The sequence below is a fragment of the Phodopus roborovskii genome, unplaced genomic scaffold (genome assembly GCF_943737965.1).
Source record: "Phodopus roborovskii unplaced genomic scaffold, PHOROB, whole genome shotgun sequence".
Taxonomy (NCBI): Eukaryota; Metazoa; Chordata; class Mammalia; order Rodentia; family Cricetidae; genus Phodopus; species Phodopus roborovskii.
The window spans coordinates 10,546,686-10,570,000 of NW_026126461.1; positions in this window are offsets into that span (position 1 = coordinate 10,546,686).

Genomic DNA, 23,315 nt, shown 5'->3' on the forward strand with positions numbered 1-23,315 from the left:
TAGATATGAGAAGCAATCATGCATCCCACACATGCTGCTTAGGCTGTCTTTGCTTCCCATTAACAGTCAGTGTATAGTTGCTGCAAGGGAATGCTATTTAGATGATGCTGATAATTTATTTCAATGCACTCTTTGCAGGAGACAAAATATTTTTATCGATAAAACTTTGAAACATGTATTTAATAGATGTTACTAAGATGTAAAGAAGTATTGCCATCTTTGCTTCACATAAAGGATATAGATAAAATTATAATAAAAAAAGGAAAAGACAATACTAATAGCTAAATGATTCATTTTAAAATACACTCTGTAGTAAATATTGAGAAAGTAAATAGATTCTTAAGCGTTTCCTATTCAGCAGTGCATATACTCATTGCCTCTCACATAGCACTATACATGACTGGGAGTGATTGGATAATAATGGAATGTTCCTTCACTTGTTAATCATCCAACCAAGAGAATGTGACTTAGTGATCAATGGCAATTACTTTAGAATAGCAACATATGGCAAATTGAATCTTTTTTGTACAGTGGCATTTAGTTGTTCAGGACCATGTACTAAATTAATGGGAACATCAGGTAAATTTAACATTTTTTACTGCTTTAATTGATCCTAAAGTAGGTAATTATGTTATCTATAAAGTCAGCTTGTCCTTTTTTCATTATTTATGACATGCAGTTTTACAGCAGGCATATACCAATCACAGAGCACTAGCAAAATGCACAAATGTTTGCAGACTCCTCGAAATGTAGCCTAAGACCTGCAGAAGACCTAATCCACAAGTATTCACACGTGGATTTTCATCACTCGGGAGAGTATTTCCTCTTGCTTCTGTAGCTGCACTATGTGTGGGGTGAATATGTTGAGTCATCCTGTTTAATGTTTTTTTTTTTTCTTTTGGTTTCTTAATTTCTCAGTAACAGAAGAACGGACTACAGAGTTATTTTTACACTGTTTGTGTTTGGGATATTCAATTTTTCAATGGCTGTCATTTTTGAGGTTCTGCTTTTGTTTAATGAATAGTCGCCAACCTCCTTTCTGTTATCTATTTTGGAAAAAGACACAGTGTTTTCTTTGTGCCCACATTGAGAGTTCTCAGGTCCAGCAGCATGTTGGAACTACCTGCGGAGACAAAAACCAAGGCACAGTTTTGAGATCCACTCCTAAAGCTTCTTACTAATTAGTTTGTGATAGCAAGGGAGGGGTATTTTCACAGACCCCCGTATGATCCTGCTACAGAGCAAGTGTACTCATATCTTTACATTTGGGATTTACTATAACAGAATAAAAGTAATTGATATGGACTTTTATGGCAATATTGAGGGTAAAGTTAAGATCAAACACATGGGGAAATTAATTTAGGCTCTATTGACATTTGGAAATACAAATTCAAATTGAGCAAGATTAACAGTTAGCAAATCACTGTTAAATATGATCATTAAAGACCTATAAATATTAATGGTTTGGCAAATTTTCAGTTATGTAACTTAGTAGTAAGCACAAATAGGTTATTTGAATCCCTGGAAATCAGTGCAATCAAGGAAATGAACAAAATTGAGTTTCATTTAAATACTCAGAGTATATATCTTCAGATGACTTAAAGAAATGTTCTTGAAAAATGCAAATGATACCAATAGTCATATTGTACTCCTACGCTCTAGAATTTCATGGATGAATTCTTATGTAAGTGAAAGCAATGTTGCCAACATACTGTTGCTTTGCAGTGTAACACACACACACACACACACACAATTTTCCTGGGTCTTTGGCACTTCCCTGTTAGTGATTGTATCCATCCTTATTTGATACTCAAGTTTAGAATCTTGTCCTCTACAGTGGTTTCTGTGTCATCAAAAAAGGGAGCTGATTCTCCATTCAGTCTTGAAGATTTCTGGCTTCCTCTGCCTAACATCTGCTATCATCCTGTTGTTTTTATAACCTGGGATTTCTGGCTGGTTTCTCATTCTGTGATAGAGACATTGACAATTCCAGAAAGAACTGAAGCAATTGGTCCTGAAGACTTTTAAAACTGACAAAGTTTTATTACCACCCTCTATAAGATCACAAAATAATAATATTTACTTTTATAAATGATAACAATTTAAGAGCATAATTTATATCAAAATAATTCAGAATCAAAATAATATTATCAGCTTTTAACTTTATATATATGCAAGGTAATCTGGATTTGAACTTTTAAATGTGCTGTATTTTTACACATTATGTAAACCTATCTTATGCCTTCTTAATGAAACAAAAAGGAAAAGGATCCTATCACAATCATGTAGTTATTCAAAATCAAGTAGTAAGATCAAATTTACATACTATTAATAATTTTAGAATTTACAAAGAATCCATAACATATCATTGATTAAATGTTCCCAGAGAAATTAAACTGCTGGAAGGTTTTCTCCTGTTTTGTATCCAAAAAATAAGTCGGTTACTTTTCTCATTACTGTGGTAAAAAACAATTTAAGAGGAATTTTATGGGAGATAGTTTGAGGGGATAGATTCCTTCATGGGAAGCCATGGGGAACAAGAGGGAGACCAGCAGGTCAAATTTCACATGAAGACGGTAAATAAACAGCCAACAGAAGCTGGAGCCAAACCTCAAGGTCCACACTAGTGACCATTTCCTCTTGTCAGGGTTCAGACACTGTAAATTCCACGATCTTTGAAACAGCAATGCCAGCTGGGGATGATGTGTTCAAACAGTCAGCTAAGCCTATTGGGGATGTTTTGCATTCAAACAGCAGGGAAAGATGATAAAAGAAGGTGCGGGCTTAGAAATAGAAACAGAGTGAAAATGGATTTTATTGTACATCTGTTTTGAGTGCTAGGTTGTTTGAGAGTGTGAATTAAGTTGAGTTTAGTAAACACTGAGGAAGGTGTGTCTGTGTGTGTGTGTGTGTGTGTGTGTGTGTGTGTCTATATGTCTGTGTTGGTGTGGGTCTCTCATCCAAAACTTTATATATACACACAATTAAAGATGTGTGACTGAAATTGACAGGGACGAAAAGAGAAAAACAGCAAAAATTTTGATGAAGAGGAACAAAAAAAAAGCAAAACGGGCAAAATATGATAGATGAATCTGAGTCTGTTCAGGTACAAAAGAGCTTGCAGGGAATAAAACAGACATGTTCAGTCAGGTGAGCCAATGCCTTCTAAATCTGGAAAGTATATCAGTGATGTCATGTTGCAGAACACTGTCCTAACTTGCCCAGAAGGATTAGAGGAGATGGCTGGAAAGGGACAAGGGGCTATTCTCATTGAACTGTGAGATTCTTGGATGAAAGATATAATAACTTTAAATGAAAGAGGCTGAGTCTCTCAGGACATAAGATTATGTCATAATCAAGTAGAACTATTTAAGCAGATGTATGCACTTTAGGGCACATAGCAGATTTGGTTCCTGCGGATGCAATAAATTAAACTAGGTTCAATTCATTCTTTTTGTGCTTTGCTTTTAAAAGTAATCTTCCATTTTCTTTTTGTAGACTTTTGTTCTTTCTTCTAAACACCACAATGAGATTAGATATTTAAAATGAATGGTAATTTTTTAAGAAAATTCTTTTAAGCATCTGCATTTATTTGAAATGTGTTAAATCAACACTAATAAAAATCACAAAAATGTTAGAAAACAATACTATTCATGGAAATGCAATCGCTTCACTTTTTTTGAACATTTCTTTTTTGCCAGTACCTTGTGGGTTTAGTTCACAGAAAGTAGCTAGTACTCAAAAATAAAAACACTTTTAAATGGATAGTTAATGTTAATTTACAAGTTACAGTATAATCCTGTAAATAAATCGTGTTTTAAAATGGTAATTGATGGCACAGAATAATCTTTAGGATATATTTCATTACAATGCATGATTTATGATGTATATAAACTCGTTTTTCTGAAAGAGAAGTCATATGTTTGAAAATGCGGAAGAGCTATGTACCATCTTGTTGATGTGTTACCTTTCTCTGGATGGCTGAAAATTTAAGGAATGTTTTTATTCTTTTATGTATGAGAAAACTATTATTTAATAAGTATTCCTTATGTTAAAAATGTTTAACTTTTAAATGAGGGATACAACATTTAATTTCTCTCATGGATTTTAAGTTATTTGTGCAGATACATACCTTTGTGACAATTGTCAATTAATGTTTTAATCTGAGGATTATGTAAGCATATCATGCAAAATTAGTACATCTGTACATTGTTTTCTAGGTGTGTGTGAGGGATATATATATATATATATGTGTGTGTGTGTGTGTAAGTATATATATATATACATATATATATATGTCAGTATATCTATATTTATATTATGAAAAAGGTAACCAATTTTAGTGGTCACTGTAATTTTCTGCAAGTGAGATGAAAGCAGATGTGTCCTCGGTTGTATGTACAGTAGAGCATTTTCCAGATTGGTAGAAATGGATTTCAAGGTACCTCTGACTAGGTAAACTATTCTGAGTTCTCTGAATCCTTTGATCTTTTCTTAAGATGCAATGGGTAGGATGTTCACAATGTCTTCATTTAGGCCCATTTATTGAAAAAGTACCTTGACTGATATTTTCTTTTCATTTACCTGAAAATTTGAAACCCAAAAGTGTTTATGAAATATTGGAAATCATAAGAACTTAAGTTATATTTAACACCCAGTGTAAATTTTAAAGGTGTGATGCTTACATTTTGAAAACAGAAAAAATAAAATCATCTGCTAAGATCAGTGTTGGTTTGAATGGAAAGAAAACTTTATACTAATTGAAAATAAAAGTCACATTATAAAGTAAAAATTGAAAACAGTTGAAAACTGTTACCTAGATTAATGTTTTCTGTCAATACCTGTAGGAAATCAAACAAAGAAACAGATAGGGATATTAAATTTTGCTTGGAATTCAAGTAGCCAACAGAAATGCAATGGAGTTTTGAAACATGTCAGCACAAAATATCATCAATTTAAACTACTCTACCAGTCTCCCAGACCCAGGAGGAGACATCCTAAATGAACCCATTTTGAGATCAAAGATCTCCTAAGACAGAGTGGGGCTTTGATCTTCATGTAACTGCCTGAGTTGGAAGTGGCACTGTGGGCTGTGTTTCATCAGCACTCTGCTTTCCTTCCAACCACGTTATCTGTTCAGACTGAAAAATGCAGGCATGTGTGGTGGGAAGAGGTTTAGCAATTATGTGAGAGGCACCGGACAAGGACAGCTCTGAGGGAAACATGTCTGCTTGCTCTCCAGACAAGTGATTTCATGCATAAAGGTGGAGAGTGTTAAATGCTTGTGTTCACACGAATAACATTCAAAGCACAGGTTGGTGCCTTTATAGTGATCTTCTAAGTTAATCACACCATAAATCCTCTAAGAGGGCATCAGACAGAAGGGTCATGCCTAGATCTATTTGGCATTGGATACAGTTTTTGATACTTTATATGCTGATCATAACACATACACCATCCGCTAATTATTGTTGATCAAAACAACATAAATTAAAAAAAAAAAGACTTCCTAATTTGTGTTTTGACAGCAGGTCTGAGGCATCCTTTGCTAGGTATTCCTCAGTACAGTGTGATTATTCTCTCCTGCATGCAACATAGTATTGTAGCATAGTTAATTTGAGTAGATTAAAAAGTATAAAGTATAGCATACTTATTTGCCTAGTAGAACTTAATTTATACTCTACTCTCAACAATTAATTGTGTTTGTAGTTTTATTTTAAAATTTTAATTGATCTTGCTAAAATTTTTACTTCGGTTGTATCTATTAACTATTTCCTACTGTATACTGTTATTGATGACTTTTTTTAAAGACTGAAAGAACCAGATTAGTGAGGATGGCATTGTAAAAACAAGTAATCATATCTATAAGATAACCTTTGTCTACATTAAGTAAATTGCAAAAATAGTTTATTATTTTAAAAATGTGTTTTGAAATAGAAGGCAGATAAATCACTTATTTAATTTAACACTATTTTGGATCAATGAAAGATAAACATAAATAGTTCATAGAAGAAAATGATAATTATTAATTTATTAAAATATAGACCAGTACTTGATATGATTTGAACAGATTATTTGGAAATGAATTATGTCAAAAATTCAGATATCAGCACGCAATATAAGGTTGTCATGGTCCTTCTTCAACATAAGATTATATGAATTTAGTACAATTTGTAAAAGTATTCCAAATTTATCTTGTGAATATGCTGGAAAAATCAGTCTATGTTTTTTCACAGGTATAAATCAATTCATGAACTATCTACTAATCACCTTTATTTTCCTCTGAACTAGATTTTGTGGAAAGGGTGCTTCTGGTGTATGCATTGTAATTGATCTATTTAAGTTTTTGTTGCAATTCTTTTCACAGGAGAAAGGTAATAGATTTCATGCATACATGACTTTCATAGACTTGAAAATAGAAATTTCGTTTAATACTTTAGATTCAGTTTTATCACATCATTCACACCCTGCGTTTGCTCCATGACAGCTTATAACTTATTGTGATCTAATCAGTCCCTTTTATTAGTGCTTATTTCACTAATCCAAAAGATAAATTTGTTTTAGAATAGTAAAAAAAATCATTAATTAATTTATGTAATACCACCACAAAACTGTAACTTATTCCTCCCATGAACTTTTTATTTGTTCACCTTTGATACCTAGTAGTGGCATTGCTTACCTGTTATAGGGTAACTGCATTTTATCTTTGTGCATACATGTACACACACACACACACACACACACACACACACACACACAGTTAATATATGTATATATGAATGTGTGTATGTAAGAGGCTACAGTAATAGATCTCAATATGACTTTTTCAGATGTTCTTTAGTGATACTTATTCCTCCCAATATCTACCCTCTCCCTAACTCTCTCTTCCCCTATCCCAATTTAATCTTTCCTTTTCTGTTACCTTTTAAAAATCTGTATTCCAGTGTGTTCCATCTCTCTTCCTCTGAAAACCACAGGCACTTAGGAACTTCATGACTATTATGTATACCACAAATTATACACACTTACCTGAAGATTCAAAGCAAAGATCCAGATGAGTTCATACTTAGCAAAATGGAGTTATTTACAAAATGCATAGCATATAAGGGAAACTGATAATTAGTTTTAAAGAAAACTTTCTTTATGCTGCTAAAGATATTCTAAATTTTGCAAGTCTCCTGTCTTAGCCTCCTGAATGCAGGTATGACAGGAATGTGTTCCAACACTTGCCATTTTAATGTACTTTTATTGCTCAGAGTTTAATTTTGAATTGCTTTAAGTTGATGATATTGTGCTTAGATAGTTAACACTATACCATTAGTTATAATGATGATTAGCTTTGTAATCTAATTATCTGTTGCAAAGAGAAATTTCTTTGATATAGAGTGAGGACTACACTTTATATGAGTACAAGGACAAATATTCATAATGTGCATAAGAAATGTGATGGTTAGAGATGATAGTAGTTATAGGTTCTCTTCCAAGGATTTAACAGCCTAGAATAGTTGTGAAAATTTTTTTGATGATAATGAACATCAGTTTAGTAATTTTTTTTATTTTTGAGATAATTATGAATAATGCATATTTCCCCCAACAAACTACGTCATATATCATTTTTTATACTATTTCAAATTACTTTTCTTTTTAATATTATTTTGGTACATGCATATATGTATACTGAAATATATATATATATATATATATATATATATATATATATATATATATATACCATCCTGAGTGTGGTAACCAAGGCACAGAAAGACAAACATGGTATGTGCCCACTCATAAGTGGATATTAAACATAGAGCAAAGGACAAACAGCACAACCAGAGAAGCCAGGAATCAAGGAAGATCCTAGGAGGGACATACATGGGCTTCCCAGCACCCTACCTCAGGAAGGGGAAACAGATAAGATCTTGTAAGTAAATTGGGAGTATGGGAACAGAAGGGAAGGTGGTAGGGGAGTGAAGAGGGAGGAGAAAGAGAACATCTGTGATCTCAAAGATTGAGTTCAGGGAAGGACAGAAAAGGAGAACAAGGAAAGAGATACTTTGATAGAGCGAGCCATTATGGGGTTAAGGGAAAACCCATCACTAGGGAATTAGTCAGGAACCTACAAGGATGACTCCAACTAAGAATCTAAGCAATAGTGAAGAGGGTACTTTATCTGCCCTTCCCAGGTAATCACATTGCCGACTATCTTCATTGTCATCATAGAGCCTTCATCCAGTAACTGATGGATGCAGATGCAGAGATCCACAGCTAAGCACTGGTGCAATCTCTTGGAGTCCAGTTGTAGAGAGGGAGGAGCAATACTATGAGTGAAGGAAGGGGTCACCATAGCTGATATGAGCAAGTGAAAGCTCATGGACTCCAGACTTACAGCTGGGGAACCTGCTTTAGACTGAACTAGGCCCCCTGAATGTGGGTGAGAGTTGGGGGTCTTGGCCAGTCTATGGAGCCACTGGCAGTGGAACTAGTATTTATCCATAGTGCATGAACTGTCTTTTTGGAGCCCATTCCCTATGGAGGGATAACTTGCTTAGCCTAGATAAAGGGGAAAGTGCCTTGGTCCTGCCCTAAATGATGTGGCAGACTTTAAAGACTCCTTGTGTGATGTGAGGCCCCACCCTCCCTGAGGAGTGGATGAGTTGAGTGGGTATGTAAAATACAATTTTTTAAAAATAAAAAACCATGAAAAATGCAAGTGAACTGTCCATAAATGTTCCAGAGTAGTGCCTTTTCCCCTCTCAAAATAAAGTTAACATTTAAAGACACATTACATATACAAGTAGTATGAGGACATGCTGGTTTTCATTAGTATGCATTAGTTTTGATAGTGGGTTTCATCATGAATTCAAACACATTTATATGGTACATTTTGTTCAGATTCATTCCCTCATCACTCCTTTTTTTTCTTCCCAGTGTTGTTGGTTCCCTGTAGAAGTATGCCGAAAGACCCTATTGAGGATGTAAGGTACAAATGTAGAGATATCAAAGTTGAAGGAGCTGGATGCTTCCTCCCTGTTGGATAGATTTCATTGTGTAGGATGATGATATGTAGACTACTGGGGAAGAAATGTTATCAAGGGTTTTACCCTTCTAAAGACTGCATGGTATCCTACTCACTTCCAGTTGAGATTATACTAGTGGTACAACCAAATGTTTTCTGATTTGAGGCCCAGTCCACTGGAGGGAATTTATACCAGAAACTGGACACCAGTTCTAAGACCCCTGGCTGGTGGTCAGAAGCCTACTGGGGAATCCAATACTGTTGTTTTGTTGAATATATTTGCTGTTCATAAAACTGCCTTGTACGTATGCATGTTTATTTTCCCAGTTTGGTTATAATTCAGCACATTATTTGGTGACACTTTTAAAATTGATCCAAATTTCATAAATATTAATAAAAGTTTTATTTGTATTGTGTTGTTTAAAGGAGCTTAGAGACAATACATTTCATTTGTGTGAAAGAGCTAATGCAAAAATCTTATTTAGAGACCACCACCACCTTCTTACCAACTTGACAAGAGTCTAATTCCTCTTCTTTGTAATGTCACTTTTCAAACATTGCATGTAATATGCATGGAATATGATCCAGACATTCTAATTCTAAATGAAAATCAATAGCAATGAGTTTTTTTTTTTTTCCGTGAAGACAGGAAATTTAACAACACTTTTTATTCCTTAAACTGACACTAGTATCTAGGTCTAAAACCTTGAGCCAATTGAGAAATAAAATGACATAAAAAGTGTGGTCCCATAAACACTTCTGTAGATTAAACATTTCTGTATATATGACTACAGAAAAAGACAAAGAGTGAGAAATGATCCTGTCGGATATGAGGCACTAGAGCTCCAAAATAAGAAGTAGTTGTTTCAGAGCAAAATGAATATAGATCACAATTACAAGACTGCTGTGGAGATTCTATGTTATAGTTTGTGTCAAAGACAATCTACAGGAAAGCCAGTCTACCTGCAGAAGGTCATGGAGTTAAACTGCCCACCATGCTGACTCGGCAAACTGGCATTTATCACGGAATACAGGTTTCATCTGCAGCACAGAGAACCTCCTCAGGCGTGAGGAGAAACCTGGCATTTTCTGCTACCTGCAGGCTTCTGCTTTGTGAAGCCAGGAAGGACATCTGTAAAAGTTGGCTGCCTGCATGGCAGACCATGCAAAATGCCAAGGAGAGTGATTTATGTCCTATTCTCTGAGACTAAAGAGGAAATACACTGAGAGTTTAGTAATGAAAGGTCAGGACAGTGAAACATTTTCATTACAGTCCTTTCAAAAACTTAGGACAAAAGGCACATCATTACTTTGACAATGGACAGACATTTAGTCTGTGTAACTCTGTTAATCAAAGTCCAAAGTTGGTATGATGTTTAAATGTGATTTTACTGTTTGTCTTTATAATATGAACCTCAGGTACAAAACTTAAGTCCAAATGGATCAAAGACCTCAATATAAACCCAGCCACACTGAACCTCTTAGAAGAAGAAGTAGGAGGTACCCTTGAACAAATTGGTACAGGAGCCCGCTTTCTGAATATAACTCCAAGAGCATAGACACTGAGATCAACAATTAATTAAAGGGACATCCTGAAACTGAGAAGCTTTTGTAAGGCAAAGGACACAATGGACAAGACAAACAGCAATCCAAAGACTGGGAAAAGATATCCACGAACCCCACATCTGACAGAGGGATGATTTCCAAATATATAAAGAATACAAGAAGCTAGTTACTGAAACACCAAAAATCCAATTAAAAAGGAGAGTGCAGAACTAAATAGAGAATTCTCATTGGAGGAATCTAAAATGGCTGAAAGACAATTAAGAAAGTGCTCAACATCCTTAGCCATGAGGGAAATGCAAATCAAAACAATTCTGAGATACCATCTTACTCCTGTCAGAATGGCTAAAGTCAAAAACACCAAAGACAGTTTATTCTGCAGAGGATGTGGAGAAACAGGAACACTCCTGCACTGCTGGTGGGAGTGCAGACTCATACAGTCACTTTGGAAATCAGTATTGTGGTTTCTCAGGAAAATGGGAATTTGTCTACCTCAAGATTCAGTAATTCCACTCTTAGGCATATACCCAAAAGATGCACATTCATACAATGAGGACATCTGTTCAACTATGTTCATATAGTGTTATTTGTAATAGCCAGAAGCTGGAAGCAACCTAGATATCTCTAACCTGAAGAGTGGATGGTGAAAATGTGGCACATTTACACATTGGAGTACTTACTACTCAGTGGAAAAACACACTGGAATCCTGAAATTCACAGGGAAATGGACAGAACTAGAATAAATCATCCTGAGTGAGGTAACCAAGTCACAAAAATGTAAACACGGTATGGGCTCACTTGTATATGCATTTTAGACATTTTAGAACAAAGAATTACCAGCCTACAATTCACACCATTAGAAAAGCTAAGAAACAACGAGACCCTAAGAGAGACAGACATACATGGTCCTCTGGAGAAGGGGAAAGGGACAATATCTCCTGAACAAATTGGGAGCATGGGAGGAGGGGAGAGGGAGTTAGGAGAAAGAGAAGAGGAAAAGAGGAGGGGAGAGGTGAGCATGAGGAAACAGGAAGCTTGAGACAGGAAAAGAATAGAGAACAAGAAAAGAGATATCATAATAGAAGGAGCCATTATAGATTTAAGGAGAAATCTGGCACTAGGGAAATTCCCAGAGATCTAAAAGGATGAACCCAACTAACAATCTAAGCAATAATAGAGAGGCTATCTTTAATGTCCATCCATGATAGTGCGATTGATGACTACCTTACATGACATCCTAGAGCCTTCATCTAGTAGCTGCTGGAAGCAGAAGACACCCACAGCTAAATCACTTGCCAAATGATGAGCAAAGGGGTCAAGACCAGGCTGGTGAAACCCATAGAATGAACTGACCTGAACAAGGGGGAGCTCATGCACCCCAGTCTGATAGCTGGGAAACCAGCATAGGACTGACCCAGATCCCCTGTATGTGGGTGTTAGGAGAACTGGGCAGTCTATGAGGCCTCTATCAGTGGAACAGTTTTATTTTATTTTTAATTTTATTTTACATGTGGATCCCAGTTCCCTCTCCCTCCCTCCCTCCCTCCCTTTTACCCTCTCTGCCCCCTCACATGCACCCTGACCACCCTCCCCTCCCACCTCCCCACCCCAATTCCACATGTAGGGCAATGCCATCCAGGTGGGGTCCTAAGTTCTATAAAGTCATTTGAAGTAGGAACTTTAACTTCTCTCCTGTCTCTAGGTTAAGGCAATATCCCTCCATGGGGGATCAGTATTTATCCCTAGTATATGAATGGACCTTCAGAGCCCATCCCAAACAGAGGAATATTTTCTCAGCCTAGATACATGGGGGAGGGCCTAGCCCTTGCCTTAAATGATTTGATGGACTTGGAAGACTCCCAATGGAAGGCCTCACCCTCCCTGGGGAGCAGAAAGGGGATGGGCTAGGGTTTGATGGGGGTGATCAGTGAGGATGGGAGGGTGAGGGAACTGGAATTCACATGTAAAACAACCTTATTTCAAATTTAAATAAAAAGAAAAAATTGAAATATGAACCTCAGAGCCAGGCGTTGATGGTGCACATCTTTAATCCCAGCACTCTGGAGGCAGAGGTAGATGGATCTTGGTGAATTCGAGTCCAGCCTGTTCTACAGAGGTAGTTCCAGGACAGGCTCCAAAGCAATACAGAGAAACCCTGTGTTGAAAAACAGAAATAAAAAGAAAATTATGAACCTTGGTGTTTTAATTTGCTTATAAAGAGTAAACAGGTAAAATGCATATATTTTATTTGATTAATTGAAGTGCTTTAATGAGATTGCTAATTGTGGGGAGAATCTTTCAGTTGGTTGATTAGAATGTAGTCAGAATGCACCTCAGATAACAACTATATGTAGGAATCATAAAGTTGCAAAGCAGGAAAAATACGCAAATAATGTTTACAAATGATTTTGTATTAGTGTTTATTCATTCTTAGAAAATGGGAGTGTTAGTGACTATGAAATTAGAGTAGTTTCTAAAAAGTTTTATGGAGAGAAGCAGTAGCAGAAACATCAGCACTTATTCTGGCACATACGATTTTCACAGTACATTCTTATTTTTGGAAACTGAAAGATAAAGTGGTTCCTTTCCTTCTTCTTGTAGTCAGGATTCGCTTCTTGACATCTGTCTTCTGTATCACTCTGGAGACGATTGAACAAGACAGATCCCATTCTCTGTCCCCTTAAGACAGGAATATCCAGAGCCCTGGTGCATTTCATAGAAATCATTTGTAAAATTTAGTCATTTTAATAATTTAAGACTTTATTATATTCTATATTTTTGCATTTTGTACATGTATTTGCAAGAAAAAACACAGAGAGTTTCAAGACTATAAAATAACATCTACTCTACAAGAGAACACAAGTATAATCACAAGCATGGAAACATTTTAATTCTTAAGTAAGTGACTCTCTGGCTATAAGATCAAAGGAAAATAATTTTAAACAATTCTGACATGTGTCTACTGATTCAAGTACACCTACATCTTTTCTTTTTTGTTTTGACCAGAATCAGTGGAAAGGGAAACATACACACACAGATACACATAAAATTGTATACACTTGAACACTCAGACACTCAACACACACACTTAAACACTCAGATACACACACACACACACACACTCACACACACATACCATAAACACCTAGGTACATGAAGACACACACAATACACACTTAAACATTCAGATAAATACACACAACATTACACACTGACATACACTTAAATACTCAGATACACACATACATACATACTCCCATACATTCACATAATCATTACTATTACTTGACAGGATAAAAAAATACAGTAATCATAATGGAATTTAACTATTCTTATACCTGTAGCATACTCATAATTTTCAAAAAAGTGACTTAGAATCAGTTATTATTAACTGTTAAGTTTCTTGTATGTTGTCTACACATTACTACCATTTCCTGATCAAAATAGCATATTAAAATAAAATTACAACATGTCTATGATGTATTTCATAATTGCAAGTTTGTTAATCTAATTTTGAAATGATTTGATTTTTAACTTTCAGCAAGCAGATTAAAAAGTGGACAAATGAATACTCCAGATTTTTTCTAACTAGTCTGTGAGTAAAGCACTTTTAAATGTGTTAGTATATGTTTCTTATAGTGAATGCAAACAACCTGGTGTTTCTAACTGTAACACTCTACCACATACTTTGAAAACAGATGTGAATTCACATGAAAATGGTGAATATTAAGTTACAAAGCGAGAGCATATTTTTGTTACAAAGCTTGGAAAAGCAAGTAATTTATTCATTCTGGGTCCCAGTTTTGTCGTAATTAAACGTAGAGGATTGCAATATCACAGGCCAAATCCGATTCTAACATGCATTTTAGGAATTGCTACACCAGTTTCTCTTGTTAGTCCTCTCAAACCACAAGGAATTGAAATTATAGCTCTGAACTATTTCATTCTTAATGGCATAATGCATCTAGGGATGACTCTAGATATCTCATAGTACTCCAGGATTGAAAGTTACAAGGCAACAATTACAAAGCAGAGAAAAACACATAAAGACAAAACAGTCAAGAGAAAGAATAAGAGTAACACTGAATTGTTTTCTCAGCTTCATGTGGCATCAGATAACAAAACAGAGATAAAATGAGTCTTCTATATCACAACGCTTGAAGTCTCCTTTAAGATTTTTCTTTCAAAATGTACAAATGAAAATATTTCTAAACCAGAACTTTCATAGAAAATTCTATGATAAATACATGGAGGCTGCCGTGCAGGTGAGGAAGGAGCAGACATTAGAGTCAATATTCCCAACTCTAATGCTTTTCACGTAGCCCCACAAGCAACTTGACAAGCAAGGAAAGATGATTTTTCTTAGATCATCAGGAGCATGTCATCATCCTGCTAAATACCACCAAATGACCTCTGCACACGCCTAGTACAACAAATCAATCACTCAGACATTGAGAAAGAGTGAGTGGAAAGATTGCAAGAACTGAAGGATCAATGAGTATGTGGTGAGACTCTGCCTCTCAGATCTATCAGAATCTACAACCTTAAGAGCCTCACCAACGTGACTGCCAAAACATGAGTTGGGTAATGGCAGACATGCCAAACCAGGTAAGATAAAGCCAAATCTCAATAACTATAGGCAACTGAGGAAATCTAGAAGTGGTGTTTCCAGAGAAGAGTATCCCAATTGGTTATCCCAATTGGTCAGTCCTGCACAGATGTCACTACATATAATTGCATGTTATGTAGATTATTATTCAGAAATCAATTTGTGCCATCCTTTCTGTCTATGTAATAGTATGGGTTGGAAAAATTCGTTGAACCATCAAAGAATGAATCTAGTCAATCAGGACATTTTCATAGATTAAGAACCTTAGACAATCGCTCACATGGGAACTTGGGGGCTAAAAGAGCCAGGGGGGTTTGGCATGCATGGCAGATATGTGGAATATTCCTTCACCCTGTGTTACTATATGTCACTGTGATTGGTTTAATAAAAAATCCAAATAGCCAGTAACTAGGCATGAATTTCATGGCAGAGAGAATGCTCAGGAGAAAGAAAAGGTGAGGTCTAACACGTGAGCAGCCAGACTCTGAAGAAGCACCATGAAAAGTGTATAGATAAGGCAGCACATTGATTAACAGAAATGGTCAGATTCAAACTATCAGAGCTAGCTAAAAACAAGCCTAAACTATTGGTCAGGCTCTCATAATTAATAAGATGTTTCTTTGGTTATTTGAGAATAGCTGGCTGGACAGAGCTGACCGGAGGTCCCAATGAATAGCTCTGCCTACACACAATGCACATTAAGAAGGCCAGAAAGACTCTGGAGGTTAATGTGGATTTTGATGCACACTAAAGATGCATCAGATTAGAATATATATATATATATATATATATATATATATATATATAAATATATATATATATATATATATATATATATATATATATATAATTAGAGAACTAGATGCCCCAGTTGCTGGTGGCAAGGGGAGATAAAAGGAATAGCTCTTCATGACAGACAGAACCTCATCTCACAGCTTTCTGAGGAATGCTGAAAATAGCTTTTGATCTATCCTCCAGCAATCCTTCAGTATCCCTTGTCCAACTTCATCCTCACCTATGCACAGACTGTCATTTTGAGACCTAATCAGTGGTACTGCTTTAACTGTTGTTCAGGCATTGGGGACTGCTGGGTATTAGCAGTGAGAGTGTTATAATGACTAGAACATACATAGTCACTTTTTTGCTTTGTCTTCATGGAAATCAGTTGAGATCAATAAATGATTAACACTATTAATTATACAGGTACTATTTAGGCATAAATTCATTTTCAGAGGACTGGAATTAAAGCCCTGACCTCATAAAACTTTCACCATGTGAGACATATGTTTTAGTAACTATCCTCTGGCCAAGTAAATTTACAGGGAACCACACAGAGATTGCCACACTGACACAGTTTATAGGCAACTGGAAATCTTTATTCCAGCAAGCTAGAACTACAGTCGGGTATATGTCACCTAACTATAGCTCTGTGTGTCCAAACATGAAAATTTAAAGGTAAAAGAAAACAAAACAAATAAAATAAAATGCTTCCTGATGTATCCCTTGGCAGCTTCAGGGGTCTTCACAGAGGTAGACAGTTTTGTAGAATCTAATATAAGTAGTTAGCTGAAGATGTTCTGTATAAGCAGGTTGCTTAACAGATGCTAATATAAGTTAGTTGTGGCTTATTAGAGCTCAGAATCCTAGAATAAGGTTGGGTAATATTCCAGAGGATTCTCCATCAAGGAGATCAATTTCTAGCTAAACATTAAATGACCTCAGAAAGAAAACAATATGGAGGAACCTCTGAAATCTCTACTATCACAATTAGAGGATGGAAAGTGAAAACACAGAACTTTACTCAGAATGTAGCAAACTCGGAGGAGAATATACATAAAAACATAAGAGAAACAGACAGGAAATAATTATACTAGTTGCAAAGGTGTGAATTTAGTTAGCAGTTTGAGAGAAACATGGAGATTATTGGAATGTTTTTAGTAATAAAAAGTAACAATATCACTTACTTTCCCATAAGACTGGTATGGCCATGTAGTTGAGTGATAGGAGGGCAAATGAACTAATTTTTGTTGAAAATATTTAGAAGTATATAGCTATGCAGAGAACAAAAAGCAAAGATTTCTTAGATGCAAGATAACTGACTCTAAATATTATTATTTCAAAGCTTTAAATTTTAAGAGCAAAATTTAATATTAGAATTATGGATTTTGCTCATCCTTTGATTTCAAGACTGCAGAATTTAGTTCTCATTTGTGGCTAAATGAATGAAAAATAGGATGAAACTTAGGAGGATAGTTTGAGATTATTTATAAAATTAAAAATGCACATTTTTGATATCCCATGTATTACAAGTAGATGGAAACTTCTCTATATGCCCCAAATAGCCAAACCATCCCATATTCCTACTTACACTTATGTAATTCTGGAATTCTAGTCATTAACCACTAAAGTCAACATTATGTGAGGCTGTGTATCAGACCCATTGTTCTGGGAATGGTAACCAAACACTCTACGAGGTCAGTTATATCTCCAGTCCAAACTTAGTGTGCTCTCACCACAATTTCCAGTACAACAACATCTTGGTATCATCTCCCGAGAATTTCAAACGTATGTCAACTTAGAAATTGGTACAAAAATATTTATCACATTTAGTTTACCTTTGGGTTAAAAAAATGAACCATACAGTCAAGAAATAATAGATACATCTTGCTAAGCAAAAGAAGATAATATAAAGTATTTATATTTTATATGTATGTTTCTGCCTACATCACATTTAGGGTTACAAAACAAAAGCCAGGGGTACTGGAAAAGGATTGGCGTTTGGTGGCTGCCAAGTTTTCTTATTAGATTCCAGAAAGATTTTGAGTCTAAGAAGCATCTCCGGGTGACCCTTTTATGGAGGACGATCATTTGGCTGTAAATCACATAGATAAGTACCAGCAAGGCATGGATAAAGGGACTGCAGTATTTATTGCAGGTTAGCTAACTACAGCAGGTGTGCTTGCTACTTGTTTGTGAACCATGAGGGTGCGGTCCCTGGTGACAATCATAGAGGCAATGATTCTATGGAAATGGGAGGTTTATGAGAAAATTCTGCACCTTCTCCTAAGATTTCTATGTAACTAAATATACTGTATAATTTTGCCATAAATAATGAAACATAAACAATATATTTGACTATAATAGGTGGATCTTTACATTTCCGTTATTTGCCCTTTTGATATTTACTGCTTTTTGCCTTTCTTGATTACTCATACTTCCACTTTCTTCTTTCTTTGTTGCCTTCATCTTCATTCATTCTCATACAGGAGTCAGGAACACTTTCAACTTCTATAGATTTCAGGTCCATTTAGTACAATTCACCAGTGATGCAGTTCTTTTCAAATGTAAAGCAGGAAAGCTGTGTAATCCACTTCAGACAATTAAGTTGAAATCAATCATTTACCTATGTGAAACAACCAGTAAAATACTAATTCTAGATATAGCAGTCCATTTTGTTAATAAAATAATATACCATTAATATAATAATTTTCTTCAAAGGCAACATATATGAGACAAAATTTAAAAAAAAAATAACAACTTTGTTTTTTCTTCCTGTTAGATCTTTTCAAGAAAAATAAAATATGTTTCATGATACACGTGATCCATACCCTTCATGTTGCATACATCTAGCTACTTCATCCCAAAGGGTATGTATTCAGAATTATGAACAAAGTTGATTATGCATTGGTACGAAGCAATTCCTTTTTCTGAAAGAGCACTCTTGTGAAACTGATTTCCTCAATAATAGGACCAGGTGGAAAGATGGAGGTCACCTCTGTGTGGCAGCATGCTCCTCCTAGATCAATAGGAAGCCAGCAATGCTGTCTTCCTTAGTGACCAGATGGTGCAAGTCCTGCAGGATAGCCCACAGCCATTATTTTGTGCATCAGGCTGTGCAATTGATTTCAAGATAACAGACAAGAGGGAAAGAGCTGTCAGGCTTGACTGCCTCCTGTCAATGCAGGGGCCCTGGGATGCTGTAATTCAGATTTTTTTTGTCAACTTGTGTGATGCAAGGTGGCATCCTGACAGAAGATGCATGACTTGTCATGCTGTCTGCAGGTGCAGTAGAGATCCTGCTCTTTGGTGCCTTGGTTGCAACTACGCTGACTAGGACAGTGCATCATGAAACATGGTCAATCCCAAGAGCAGCTCCTACATATGACTTTGATCTTGAGCAGAAATGAGGATGAAAAAAAAATGGAATCCACGAGTAGATATTTTTTCCCAGAGACTATCCTAGATACTTCATTTTCTCACAATCCTTGCTCTGTTTTCACAAGTGAAACTGCTCACCTGTCAGTTTCTAAATTTCAATTATCTATAGTGGATAAAAATTCCCACTTGGCTGGTAATCAAGTTATTAATGGGGGAAATGGAGAAACTAATGTCTCAGGAACAAGAAGACATATTCTGTAAACATCACCACATTCATATTTTCACTTGGATTGGGTAAATCAGGTTACAATAATTGTGTCGTGTACAGATGGATTTAGAGTCTCACATCAGGCTGTGCTAAATCATGTGAAAAGCGTTTGAATGAAAACATTAATTACATCTCATAGGTAAACATCAAAGAGACTAGACAAGTCATGATTTTGTTTAATGCTAGAAATGCCAGAGCTACTTGACTGCAGATTCCCTGAGGCCCTCTGTTTTGTCATATTTCATCTGTTGTTCTATTTCACAAACATTTGCATTCTTGCCTTCTAGTTTAGAAATAATGACAATGTCAAAATGCCTCCTTTCCTAGATCTGGCTAAAAGTTTACAGTTAGAATTTAGCCTCATATGGAATGAAAGGTCAAATGCTTTTCATCGTGGACTAAGATGGGTTACAAGCTTGGTAGATAGATGAATGTAAAAACCAAATAATAAAAGATGTGTTAGTCACAATGTTTGAAAACACAAGTGAGATTTATAAGATGAAATCCATCTTTCATTTGGAATTTACAAAAGAAAAATGGTGGCGACATTGATTCAAAAGGATTTAAAAGAAAAGTAAACAATGTGTGAGTTCCTGTGTTTTGAGATTAAGTGGTAGCTTCATGTCCTAAAGAGGATCAACAAGCAGATAATCATTGTCCTTAATGTTTATATTAAGTAGAAGTGTTAAATTTAAAGACACTTTGACTTCCTAGAAGGGGGAGAGATTAAGTTGTCCTGCCTTATTATACTTGATTCTTCATATTATTTTGAATCTGGGATATTTGTAGTTTTTATCTATGATATTTGGTTATAAATCATATGAGGCTAAATCTATCATTTGTTTCTTAAGCACATAGGATAATGTTTGTGTTTTTGTATTATTTATCATTGTTTGTACATAAGTTATATTTATAAAAACATGAATGATTCATGATTTTAGTGTAACATAGAATTTTACAATTTCTTTTTTTCACATTAAGTAATACAGTTAGGCCAAAAACTAACTTGATTTGAGAGTCATTAAAACTAATGTGGAAAAATTGGTTTTCATAAAAATAATAAAAATTAATTGATAACAATTAGTTTTGCTATTTTCAGGTAAGATATGATGGTATTTTTCTTGCTTGTATGTAAAACCATGTACTAACAATAGTAGGATGTTCATTTTATTCAAATGTTTCATTTGCCTTTGCTAAAATAATATATTTCATTCGGGCAATATTTTAATATATGTTGCCCATTAGACTTATTATTATTTTGTTGTAGATATTTATATCTGTGACCTACAAGACTATAGATTAGTAGCAAATTTTCTTGTTATTCATAAAGTCAGATACAATGAATCTAGTAGAAGAGAAAATGGTGGACAACCTTGAACTCATTGACATAGGAAAGTTGTTCTGAACAGAACATTGGTTGATGGAGGATGTCCTTCTATATATACGTTCCTCTTATTGGTTGATAGCCAGACAGAAATATAGGCATGGTGAGGAGACAAAAAGAATTCTGGGAAAGGTAGGCAGAGATAGAGATGACATGTACCCACCAAAAGGGGTAGCAGGCCCAGCTCTTCTCTGGTAAGCCAAGACCATGGACCATGTGGAATTTATAGATTTATCGAAATCCATAGAATTATAGATTTATAAAAGTGGGTTAATAATTAAGTTAGAGCTAGCTAATAATAAACCCTAGTCAATGGCCAACAGTTTTATAACTATTATAGAGTCCATATGTTTATTAGGGGCAAGGTAGCTGTGGGACCAACTTGGAGGGACAAGAAAAATGGCCAGCACTAATTGATATTACAGACAGTAAGAACAACAATAAAATGTTGATATCATAGGCCAGACTCTTAAGCAAATCAGGAAACTTTAAACTGTCTTTTTGTATTGGCAATTTGTCAGTCACTTTTCTCTGTGTCCTGCAGACTGTCTGGCAGACTCTTCCATGAAGCAGGAACTCTGTAGCAATGTCCTGTGGGCCCAGCATGTCCATTTTATACAGCATAAAGTCAAATAGTCCAGACAAGAGCAGTATCTTGCCCAAATGGCTAGTCTTGCCATATTGAAAGCAAACTTCATAACTCGTTTCTTCGATGTCCATCTTCCTTTCTGACACAGGTGGTGTTGCCAGGAGTACTTATGTTTCACTGTCAAGAAAAACCCTAAACCATTTTAAATGCCATATTCTGTAGGTCTTTGAAAGGTTTGAAGAATGCCGGCCTCTTGAAGAAGTAGTAATGAGGGTCAGCATGTAGAGGTTGGAGAGAGCAGAGGCCGGCCCCACACTCCAGTAAGATGAGACCACGTGAAAAAAACTTAGATTAATAGAAATGGGTTAATATTTAAGATAGAGCTAGCCGATAAGAAACTAGTAACTGGTCAACAGCATTAATATAAAATACAGAGTCTCTGTGTGTTACTTGGGGCTGGCGTGGTGATGGGTCCAGGCTGGCAGGAAAATCCTTACTCGTAACATGTATACCTCATGTATTTTGGGAGACATATTTTACTTTGTTTTTTGTCATATTTTGGTTTTTTTATTTCATTAATATTATTTTGATGCTTATTTGTTTTCTAAACAGAGACAAAAGGATGTAGATTTCAATGGAGGAAAGGTGAAAATCTTGAGGGGGGGAAGTCATAATCTGAATATATTGTATAAAACACCTATTTTCAATGAAATAACAAAAAATAATACATCTGATTTTTATGTATACTTACCTTGGTGTCTTAAATTGAATTAAAAATTTACTTCCCCTATATACTTTGATATATAGTAGAGTTTTGATGTTTCATTTTTTGCTTCTAGGAGGGTAGATTTCTATATACATATTATACTTGGACTCAGAATATTCCTTTTTGGAATGCTCAAAATTGTAGGCTCAATTTATTCAAATATGAATTCACAGCAGGTTTATACAGCATGCACAAAGCCTATCAAAGCTTAAGACATAAAATATTCCAACTGAGAGACTGGTTTAAAGTCTCACCCTAACTAAGGACTAACTGCCATTTAAGGACAACTAGGAAAGGGAGAGACAAGTCAGAACTTTTTAAGTAACAGTCCTTGGCAAGAAACCACTCCCCAATGAAGACCTCACCTCCAATTTGATAGGAGTAGAGTAGAGGTAAACACGATGACAGTGCATTGTATGAAATTACAAAAATTGAAGTAGAAATTACAAAAAATGTAAGCAATTCTTTTTTTCCTCTGACAACCATTTTTTTTCCTAAAAAAAAAAAAAAAAAAAAAAAAAAATTTTTTTTCATTTGAGTGGTTTGAATTTATCACTACAGAACTGATCACAGCTTAACCTTATAAGGTTCAATGTGTGGTCCCTCTCTGAAGACTAGCTTCTCTTTAATTTTCCATTCTATCCTTTTAAAAAAAAATAACACTTTTTGATTATTTGTGGGTTCACATCACACATCCCTATTGGTTTTTTGGCCCCATCCCCTTGTATTCACCCTCTGCCCTTTTAAACTATCCCTCCAGTGAAACAAAATTTAAGAGAAAAGCTAAAAAACAAAACAAAACAAAACAAAACAAAAAAAGAAGAAATTCGTCACAGAAGTTGTAGTATGGCTCAGTAAGTCACATAATATACCCCTTTAGTCTGCTCATCGTACTTGTGTTTGTTGCTATGAGTTATCGGTCTGGTTTGTGACCTCTGGCTTCTGCTACACTACTGATAATG